Source organism: Vitis riparia, chromosome 11, assembly GCF_004353265.1.
Source record: "Vitis riparia cultivar Riparia Gloire de Montpellier isolate 1030 chromosome 11, EGFV_Vit.rip_1.0, whole genome shotgun sequence".
NCBI lineage: Eukaryota > Viridiplantae > Streptophyta > Magnoliopsida > Vitales > Vitaceae > Vitis > Vitis riparia.
In genome coordinates, this window is record NC_048441.1 from 17025321 (window position 1) to 17036742 (window position 11422).

The window sequence follows — 11422 nt, forward strand, 5'->3', positions numbered from 1 at the left end:
TTTCCCGCGAGCCAAACAGGGGTATTGAACCCTTGAGCTGGTTGGGATACCGACTTGACATGGTCTATCTCAACCCAACCTCCCATCTCGGCAACAGAAGAACATGCTTTCAAATTTGGGAGTCTGCATTTTCATAGAGATATTTCTTTTTTTCCACTTGTCCGCATACAATTTTAAAGAATTAAGCTCACCCATGGAAGTCGGTGGCTTTGACCGAAAAAGTGGGTATCCGCTCCAGTCTTCCACCTTTGGCTTACTCTTTGAACGCGCCCCGGGGAGCCGACGCGTGTCCTCCTAAAGCCCCGATTGCCTCAATTTTACTCAACAATGTCACTATTTTTAGGGCTCAGAATATGGTAAAGTGTCACTAAATTCAAGACGTCTGGGACTGCTTTTATCCAATTTCTTAAGGGATCTTTTTTAATTCCCTAGATTGCATGAAACCCATTTGTTAATTTGGTGTATTTGCCTGTGGGTGCTTTCTCATTAGGCCTCAGAATCTGGTGTTCACAGCTATGGTGTCGGTGAAATCGGAGGTTCATCCGTTCATGGGACTTTGATTTACCCAATGTTTTGTTATTTTGAGGGCTTTTTGAAAATATCCCAAATTTCATAAAACCCATTAGTTTGATTTCGGATTTATATATTGGGGTGGCGTTGAAATGACCTCAGGTGGGCCATTCCAAAACGAATAAGAGCAATTGGATAAAGATAGCTTGCTTCATCTGGATCAGAGTCAATCGGAGTCATTGCCCCATTCCCACAACGTCTCTTTTCCCATACGGTATTTCAAATATTCTATATTGTTGTCTCACTTCTTAATTTATTGTTAACCGATTCATTAATTTATTTATTTTTGCAGAGACTGGGAATGGGGCACATGTAGACTTCCCCTTTTTTTCCTTCTTTAAATATGGGTTTCTTCTGCTTCCGAAGAATGATCTGTTCCTGGATTTTGTAAATCTGGGTCTCTCCTCGATTGTTGGGCTTCTAGTGTATCTTATTAGTGTAAGTCACTCTCTGTGATTTGGATTTGTGTTCACAATTGATACATTGGTTATGTGTTTCGAAAGCCTAGTGATTCAGTGAGTGCTTTTCTGCAGATGTATTTGATATTCTCAGCTGGGTGCTACTGTTACTTTCTAATTTTGATTTAGTCTCTTTATCTCATAAACTAGTCTTTCTGGTTGAATGTGGGGATGCAAGTGGCTCTACTTATATTATGTCTAGTTGGTATTATAGTTCCTACTTTTATGGAAGTTCATACTTATGCCAAAGTTGGTTTTATGTCTTGGTAACTGATTTGAAAACAATTCTAAAAAGTTATTCTCTTGGAAGCCTAAAATATTTTTAACCTATTTTTAATATTTAAAAAAAAAATTATATCTAATGTTTTTTTTAATTATTCTACATGTTTATATAATTATTTTTAAAAACAGCTCTTCAAAACAACTCTAAAAAAATAAGTGAAAACAATTAAAAGATGTTTTCTAAAAACACCGTATTTTCTGTTCTTAAAAATAGAAAACAGAAAATAGTTTTTGGTTGTCAAATCGTATTTTCTGTGTTTTTTGTTTTGGATAACAAAAAGTTGTTCTAAAAAACAGTTACCAAAATAGTAACTTATTATCTATTTTCTTTGAGAAGTGGCTTTTAGCTACTTCCTTATCTTTTCTTCAGTCTTCTCAAGGATCAAATATTTCAGTCCCATTACTGCTTGCCAGTTCTCCTATTCTTTGGGAATGCTAATGTTTTTATGTCATTCCAAAATTTAAATTGAACTGCCAATTTGAAGAAACATTACTATTTCAAGCCTATTGTGATTTCTTTCCTCTATGACATTTGATCACTGCTGACTCATGTAAGTCTCGTTTGAGATAAATACCTACTTTTTGCTTTAGTGAAAAGTTGAAGCTGAAGCAAAAGTCATAATTTTTAAAGGGTAATATTGGTATTATAAAAGTTTTATTCAACATGAAAGAACCATAAGTTAAAATAAAGGTTCTACAAGAAGCATAATTTTCCTGGCTTCCATGTTAAGCTTTTTTTTTAAGTCATAAGCTCTCTGAACTAAATTAACAAATGGTATATAGAAGCTCTTGTTGAACTTAAGAAAAAACTTTTGACTTCTCAAAAATCAATCCAAATAAGGCTGTAGAGTTGTATAGATAAGTTGTGTTAGAGGTTATGAATCGATTTTTTATTTTTGAAATTCTTACTATTTTTGTTACATCTCTTCTTTTTTCCAGAGGTTGAATGATTTTACCTTGCTTCAGGCTTCCCTCCAATAAAAAATAAGAAGTAAATAAAAAATTGGGGTTAAGTTGATGCCATACTGTTCATTAGAGGAGGATGGGCCCTGCTTTGTTGGTTTTCTTTTCGTTTCTTTATTATAGATATTTCCTTATATTTAGGACATTCTTGCTTCAAATCTTTTTTCTTTTTTATATGTTGCAATGCTGTTCTTGTGTGTTTCTTTATAAAAAAGTTCCCTTTTGTATGGTCTGGTGCAGATTGAAATTGCATTCTTGTCCTTTGTGCAGTAACAATATCATTGTTGCATTCTTCCAGGACTTGAAGAAGCAATGGACAATTCATGTATCAATGGGGAAATATTTGAGATCCCTTCAACAGTGAGTGTAGCATCTGTTAAGGTAATTTTTTATGTTCTCATCCTGTAGCATCTTTAGTTAATGTCTCTCTCTTTTTTTCATGTCGTATCAGGTGGGGCATATATCGAGCAATTCTTACCTCTTTGAAAGACGCAGATATCAAAGAAAGGATGTGGTAAGATTAATTTTTCATTATTTATTTAGAGAGATGAACCGTATGAGGGGTGTGTATCAGTGGTTGATAGTGCATGAGAGTTTATCACAGATTATTATCACTGTTAGAAAGAATGGTGTGAGATGGATTTTGCTACTAGCATTTTTGACAATGATATTGTGGTTTCATTTCATTCTTATTTGAAAGCTTGGTTTTCCATGTCTAATATAGACCCTCTTATCAGGCTTCCTGTCCTGCCATGAGGATCACAGGTCTTCAAGCTGAACATCCTGGATTTTATTTGTCAATGAATGACATTTTTGCCCATTTTTTGACCTTGACTTCATATATAAGACATCGATTTATTAGGTTCATTGGTAAGTTCTTTACATTGTTTATCTTTGTGCATGTCTTTTGTGATATGGATTCTTGACATCACTGCCTATAATTTTGTTTTTGAATGTCCATAGTACAAAGGATGTTATATCTATTTCACCTGGACTTTGTATTCATACACTGAAGTTCATTTCTTATCGTTATTTTTAGAAAATAATGGCTGCAATTAGGAACGATGTTCTTGTTGCAGAAAATCTTGTAACAAGAGATGTCAATAGATACTCTGAGGATCCAGTGGTGATTTCTTGTGGACAACACTCAAGTCGTTTTAGCTGCAATGAAGTCTGTGAAAGAAGAGCCTTTGACCTGAAGGAAGAATCTCATGTAAATATAAGATCCCAAATTGCAGGAAGCAATTACAGTTATCAGAGCACCTCCTTACTTTTTCAAGGGTATTAATCCGCTCCCTGTTAAGCTCCTCTATGATACTTGTTGGACAATCAATTTTCCTAAAAACTTACGCTTGTAGGATTTGAATCCACAATATATATCATTCTCTCTAACAATACTGTATTTTAAAGATTCAGCCATGCATGTATAAATTGAATTCAAGCTTTGCTCTTGTTATTAGTTCAAAATCCTTACTGTGGGCCTAGAATTTTATTCTTAAATTAAATAAATGATTGATGTTTTTGACTAATCTATTTAGCTTCCTTATTTCATTTTATCTTGTTAAATTATCAACTACCAGTGCCTTAATCTCAATTATTCAGGTTTTTATGAGGTGTGTATCATAACTGAGCATTGCAGCTATTTGATCACTTAACTGGCCATGATTTGTGTTGGAATTTTTTTTTTCATCCTGTTCCACAAATTATCTTTATTCTTATTTATCTTGTAGTTTCTTCATCTGGGTGTAGGTTGCTGCTCCCATTCTTTGGTATGAGACTTGCCTGGAGGTTGGCATGGACCTCTTTGAGATATTCTTTCTGTTTTGTGAGATGCATGCAAATTCAAGTTCGTAGGTAAAAAGACTAGGTTTTAACTTTGCAAAAGGTTGGGCCAAACTGTAAAATGGTGTCTCTCTGGTTATTATTGGAGTTGATATCTTTCCTTCTCAATCAGTGTTATAAATTGTATTTGTGAAATCATTATTGCGTGGTTTGGTTCTCATATAACAATTGTTTCTCATTTTGGCATCTTCAGCATTATATCTCGAGTACAGACAACTCTGCATGGTTCTTCTGATGATATTGGATGGTTGCAGTGCGCTCCTGGGGTAGCTCCTGTGGAGGATGGTACAGCAAGATTCCTGGAACTACTCTGAGAGATAAGGTGCCAATTTAATTTGGTATCCATTTTCCCATGTTAAATTCAACTGTGGAATTTTATTTTGTTAGTTATGGTGATGATAGTGTTTTATCTTTAGGATTCCCTTGCTACATATCAAGTTCATAAAGCCTTCTCTTAAGTAGAACCTAGATTGGGTCATTCTTTGATTTTTTTCTGGGAGTGTATAACTCTGAGATAAGTTTAGGCTGGATCTTACTGAGATATCATAAGGTAATAATTCTGTCTTTTCCTTTTTCTTTCTTTCTTTCTTCTTCTTCTTCTTCTTCTTTTTTGGTTCCTTGTATAAGATTGTGAGAAGCTTGTCTATGATTTTATTGGATGGCATGTCTAACATGGTCCTGCAAAAAAATTCATGTTAAGAGAAACCTAGGATGTCTATCTGAGGCAATATTACGTGAAAAGGATCCCCACACCCACACTCTTGTCATATTGTGTTGACACTGGTATGTCAGTGAAGTTGAAGAGTACCACAGGTTTGAGGTAGAAAAAAACAGAAGACGACACTCTACCAGCTTCTACTCTGACTTTGTTGTACTTAGTCACAGATTGAATCCTACAGATGAGTATGTATATTGGATAATTTGTCAGTTAGACTGGTTATGGTTTAATGATTGAAACAATTACGAGCCCTTTTGGGATTGATTTTGAGAGGGCTAGAAACGCTTTCTGATGCTTGCAAGCACTTCCTTATAGAAATTAGGTGTTTGGCAAACATTTGAAAATCACTTTTAAAAATCTGGAGAATCACTTGAAGTGATTCCTAGACAATCATTTGGTAGATGCTTCTTCCAAGAATCACTTTTTAATCGTATAACACATTGCTAAAGACACAATTACTTGGCAGATCCTTCTTCCAAAAATCACTTTTTTATCATATAACACATTGCCAAAAGCACTATGAAAAACACTTATTTTTGAAAATTTAGAGTGCGTTTGGCAGTGATTCTGGAAAGTGTTTTTGGTATTTCTAACACTTGAAATTTTTTATTTTTCAAGTATTAAAAATGCTAGAAATACTTATGAAAATCTCTGCCAAACGCACTCTTATATCCAAGCCCTATGCAATTCTTTGTAAAAGCTTTTCCAGTGGAAGCTCTACTCAAAAAAGTGTTATGGACCAAAAGTGCTTTTACTATAATTACTCCCAAACAGACTTTAAATCTCTTGCATGGTGGCTATGTCTGTGCTGCCCTTTCCTAGATGTCTTGATTAAAACAGAACAGTTGGATTGGATTGGATCTTCCTAGATGTTTTGACTAAAATAGAACAGTTGGATTGGATTGGATCTTAGTTATTATTATGAAAATTCATTATGATGTCATATCAAATTCCTTCTATTTCATTGATAACTTGCTTACTTAAATGTGTATGCTTGAATGGTCACTAGTTCTGTTTTTCACCATTGAAATTATCCTCTGTTCTTACCTTGTTGGCCATTTGTTTATAAGTTTAATCACCTGCACTTTGTATTGTTTTGCTCTTTAGGAACGGAAAGCACACGCTCCCAAACTCATATGTCTATCTACTAATTCCAGGTATAAAAAAGATACTTTTATTCTGGAATTCTGAACTTGTTTTTTGGTTTGTATGCCAACGTTTGCATTTGGAATGTAACTGCTTGTATTTTAAATTCTCATTTGTCAGGCCTTTTTAGCAATCATGGTCCATTGTATTTTGTGAACACTAAGAAGTTCTTTTCAAAGATGGGTCTAGCTTGCCATATTGCCAAAATTCACAGTGAGGTAAACAAAAATTTCTCCATAAGTTTATTCGAGTAAGATTCACCATGGAATGATATACTTCCTCATACCCAACAATGGCAGATTTGCTCTTGCGATCTGCTTTTATTTTTATTTTTTGCAATTCTCTTGCTTTACAATAGTTAATGCCATAACTTTATGAAGGCATCTGTAGAGCATAATGCATGGGAACTGAAGCAATACATTGAAGAACTTTACTGGGGATCTGGAAAGTGTGTGATCTTGCTTGGGCACAGCAAGGGTGGGGTTGATGCAGCAGCTGCATTATCTATGTACTGGTCTGACTTAAAGGACAAAGTTGCTGGATTAGCTTTGGTGCAGAGCCCATATGGTGGAACCCCCTTAGCTTCTGATATTCTTCGTGAAGGCCAGATTGCTGACAGGGAAACCCGGAGGATCATGGAGTTTTTGATATGCAAGTTAATTAAGGTAACTTTTTTCTTTGCCCAAGATTGGTTGACTTGGTTTTGTGGGAGAACACATGTATTTAAGGCCTGGAAAACTCAAACTTCTATGTAGGTTAACTTACAGCTCATCTAGACTCGGGGAAATTGCTCAATATCAAATGCCAATTAATATATCCTTACTGTGTTGACTCCAGAACTGATAAATAATTTTATCTGAAAATTTAAGAAGAGCTAATCAAGAACAGTAAGTTGTGCTGCTTACAGAAATAGCTCAGATTCTCATGGGCTACTGATTAAGTTGAAATTATTCATCTCAATTTCATTAACACGGATCTTAGAGGAAAAGAAGGGTCAGGGTTGTGCTTACATGTCTGTTGTCTTGGGATTATAACACCTTCTATCCATATTGGGATGACACATTTGTTGGTTAATAAAAAAAAGCCAACCTTCTTGACTCGGATTTTGAAACCAACGGCTTAAAATTTTTATCACCTTCATTCCAGCTAGGGAGGGATATATTATGACTATTTGTCGCCACAAGGTTCCTCCCAAAGCTTTCTTTTTGTTTCCTAATGTCATGTCTTCAAATATGTTTTGGGTCACATTTCACACTTCTATTTCCCATGTTTTTTCCGATTCTGATATTTGGCAACCATTCTTCCGTGTAGTCTAGAAAATTTACTTTGATCTGAAAAATGTTAGTGTTATCTCTATGTAAAAAAAATGCTTGATTTTTCTTTCTTTTCTCTTTTTAGTGGCTCCTTGTGAATATTTTAGTGGTTTACTGTAGGGTGACATTCAGGCATTGGAGGACCTCACATACGAGAAGAGGAGGGAGTTCATAATGAATCACAAGCTCCCTGAATGCATCCCTCTTATCTCCTTCCACTCTGAAGCAAGTGTGGCTCCAAGCGTCCTTGCCACAATGTCCCACGTAGCTCATGCAGAACTTCCCTTGCTCCCCCTTCCCAGATTTGGTAGCAAAGAGTCTGATGTTCAAGAAGGATGCAAGGTGCCTGTAGTAATTCCTATATCCGCTGTGCTGTCTCTTTGTGCACTCCACCTTCAACTTAGGTATGGGGAGAAGAGTGATGGGTTAGTGACATGTCGTGATGCTGAAGTTCCAGGCTCAGTTGTTGTCAAACCAGACCTGAAGCTCGACCATGCCTGGATGGTTTACTTTTCAGGGAAGAAGGATCTTAGTGAGCCTGATGCTTGTGAAATGAGCGAGGCTCTTTTGACTCTGCTTGTGGAGCTGGGGAAGACAAAGAAAGAACAAAGGAGAGAATGAGGAAGTAGTACTTCAAAAAGACTTTTTGGTTGAATAGAAAAAATCAAAATACTTTGTTTTTTTTATTCAATTAAAAGTAACTTATTGACATCCATCAACATAATTAAACTAAACTTATTGATAATAAATTTACTTTAATTATGTTAATTAATATCAACAAAATATTTTTAACTGAATATAAAAAGTTAAATATTTTGTTTTTTTTTATTTAGTCAAAAAATAAACGTCACCTAAGTCCGTATATCTTTTTGGACACACCTGCACCTGCCAACTTCAAAAAGCTTGCTTCTAATGCTCCCTTTATTGTCCTTACTTCAAAGTTTCGCCAAGAACGATAATATTTTATTACACTTTCTATGGCTAGCATTGGTAAAGCCTCTTTTGATCTTGTATTTTCAATAACGTCCAATTCAGAATTGAACTTACTTCCCAAAAGAAGCTAGTGAACTAAGGAGGATTGAACCAAACTCAAAGCATATGCAAAACTAGGTCGGGTTTTTGTTTGTTTGTTTTTTTTTTATATATATATACAACTTGTTAAAATCCTAAGGTTATGTTTGGTTCTTAAAAAGATTGAAGGAAAATGTGATGGAAAGAAAATAGTGAAGGAGAACAAAAAATAAATTTAAAGTCAAATTATTTTATATACTATTTCAAATTTTTTTCGCGTATTTAACCTTTTTATATATATAAAAATTAAATAATCCTAAAATATATAAACTTTTTATTAATTTTAATTATATAAACCAAATGTGAGAAAATCGTTTTTTAAAGTACCTTTTTCAACCAAACACAATGACTTAAAACTCATCTACCCATTATTGTCTAGCCATTGTTGTGCAAACTGCTAGGGAAACTTCCAATCATAAATTGTGATTACTATTCTGCATTGTGCTTCTCTCTGTAGGTCCTTGATGGGCCTTGAAGAAGGCCCAACTTTGAAGTGCATTATTACAGAAGGGATACTTCTGGTGAAAAATACTAGGAAAACACTAAAGCCTCTTTTGATTAAAAACCAGAATAGGGTGAAGTTTTGGTTATGTTCATGGGCCAGATGCTGAAGCCATCAATGAGGGCCCCATCATGTTCAAGCCTCATAAAATGCTCAGATCATCAAGTTTCTCCATTTGGTTTAGTTTTATAGGCCCCCCAAATCACAAGAATAATGAATGGGGAGTGTGAAAAGATGTTTCCAAATCATCAATTCATTGGACATACTAGAGTGGTTGTGTTTTTCACATGATCATAGAAAAATGAATGGGCCCATATGCTCATTCATGTGTGTTAAAGCCCATCCGATGCCTTGTTCCCCCCGTCAGCACAATAAATTCTAGTAGGCCCAAACTGTCCCCAGCCCATTAACTAAGCCGCTTCCATTTCAATGCTCTATCACAAAAATAGCCAACTGCCCTACAATATCATTCAATAAATAATGGCCTAAAGATGAACTTAGCCTTGTTCTAGGAAAAATGGCAAATAAGATTCACCCTCTTCAAGCCTTTCAAGGTATAGGCTATATTAAATTAGGGTTAGGGTTGAGCATGATACCCAATCCAAAAATCCGGGTTTCTATCTCATGAGTGAATTACGATGAATACGACTTCATTATAACACATACTAAATTAGTAAATTCTCTTAAGCTATGTTTGGTTCTCAAAAATTGAAAAAACGGAGCATACAAAGAAAAAACATGATTCGATTTTGACTTCAATATTTTTATATCTAATTCATGCAATGCATTAGTTACAACATTATTTTGATAAAAATTGTCCAATGAATCTTTAATTTTTTTATTATTATCATTTACTACTTGCCTCTATTATTTAGACAAAATACAATCAAACATTGATAATAAGAAATTGAAAGAAACCTAACAAATTGAAGGAAATCAAGAAAGTGAGGCATAAGTGAATAAGAAAAAGCCTTTCCATTTTTTAAACCTTTTTGAGATGAAACATATGTGAGTTGTCTCTTTGTTCCCACTATGGATTCTTTTACTTCCTATTCTCCATCATAATAAAATAGGAAGAAAAAAAAAATTCAAGATCCAAACAAGCACTAAGCTATTTGGAATAAAAGAAACAACTCTGTAGTCTGGTAACCTATGATGTGGGTGTGGACTGTGGACTGGCATTACATGGTCTTGAATATTCCAAAAACTGCTACAATTATAATAATAATAATGCAAGCCAAGCCAATGAGTGAATGAAGAAGATAGCTGGTGAATTAAATGCTGAAAACCAGAGCCATGATTTTCTTCTTTATCTTATGGTATCAAGAACCTAGGCAGCAATACGTCCTTTTCTGAAAAACTTTGAAGATAAACCCACAGTAGAACAGTGCCACTATTAATACCTTTTGTGAGGGCTTGACAGCTTTTGAGTATGGGTGGTGGTACATCTACTGAATCTGGATAAAGGAGAAGAACCATTGTACATTTGTTCATTACATTCTCAAGAAAATAACAAAATGCTCAAAGAATATCCCATGCCCTAATGTCCAATCATCCAATCTAAATCCTGACTAACTCTTTTTCAACCAAAATGATAAGTCTTTTTTTTTTTTTTTGAAACTGCTTCCAAGGCCAAACCAGTAGATACCAAGTATATATCTGATGCCATCTTGTGATTCTGTAACTATTGAGCCTGAGAATACTGATGGAAGAAATATAAGTATGGGAGTTACACTTCCCTTTCAAAATGGATGATTTTACAGCTAGCTCTAGTAATTAGTAGCCCATCTTTGAAGAAGTCTAGTTTTTACAGTACAATTGGAAGGCCAGAAGAGGGAAAATGTGTAGAGAGAAGAGCAACCAAAAGCAGCCCTGCAGTGCAACAAATATGTTAGGTTCTGTGAAGAGGGGGTGCGGTGTGTAGTGAAGCAGTACTGCCCTCTAATTTAATTTAACAGTACTTACCAAAACAAACTGTAAATATCGCTATTGAATGTGAAGGTGACACTTCTGAATTTAACAGAGGGTTTATCTTCTTTCTTATCCCAAAAGAATGTGAAGAATTTGAGATGGGGGAGATGGAGATGAGGGTTCATCTTCAACTCTTATGGTAGTTAAATCTGGTCTTAAAACATGGGTTTTGCTTTGGGCTTCTGTGTATCCATTCAGCATCCCCAGAATTCATTGGAATAGTACTCACCCAATACTTGCTTTGACCCACTAGTGCTTCTGGCTTAGTGAAAAAGAAAACAAATGGGGACCAAATTGAAGTGGATTGGATTCAGATGACATTAACTAGACCCTTTTTTGCTTGAATTTGGCCCTTTTCTTAGTTTTGGAAGTTTGACAGAGTGGTTTGGTTTTGTAAAACAGCAAAAAGGGGAAAAATACTCAAAACTCAACATGAAACAAAAGCCTCAAAAGCCCAGTTTCTGCAGAGTAGTTCATATCAATACATATATAAATGGGTTTTCTTCCTTTTAGTACTGTGGGATTAATCAACCAAAAATATTCTCATCATTCACAAAAAACCACACAAGACTATTGATCTTCTTGT

General features: G+C 35.0%; 1 pseudogene; it reads left to right on the plus strand.

The window, feature by feature from the left end:
* Nucleotides 1-375: 375 nt before the first annotated feature.
* On the plus strand, nucleotides 376-7983 carry LOC117924641 (annotated as a pseudogene).
* Nucleotides 7984-11422: the final 3439 nt, after the last annotated feature.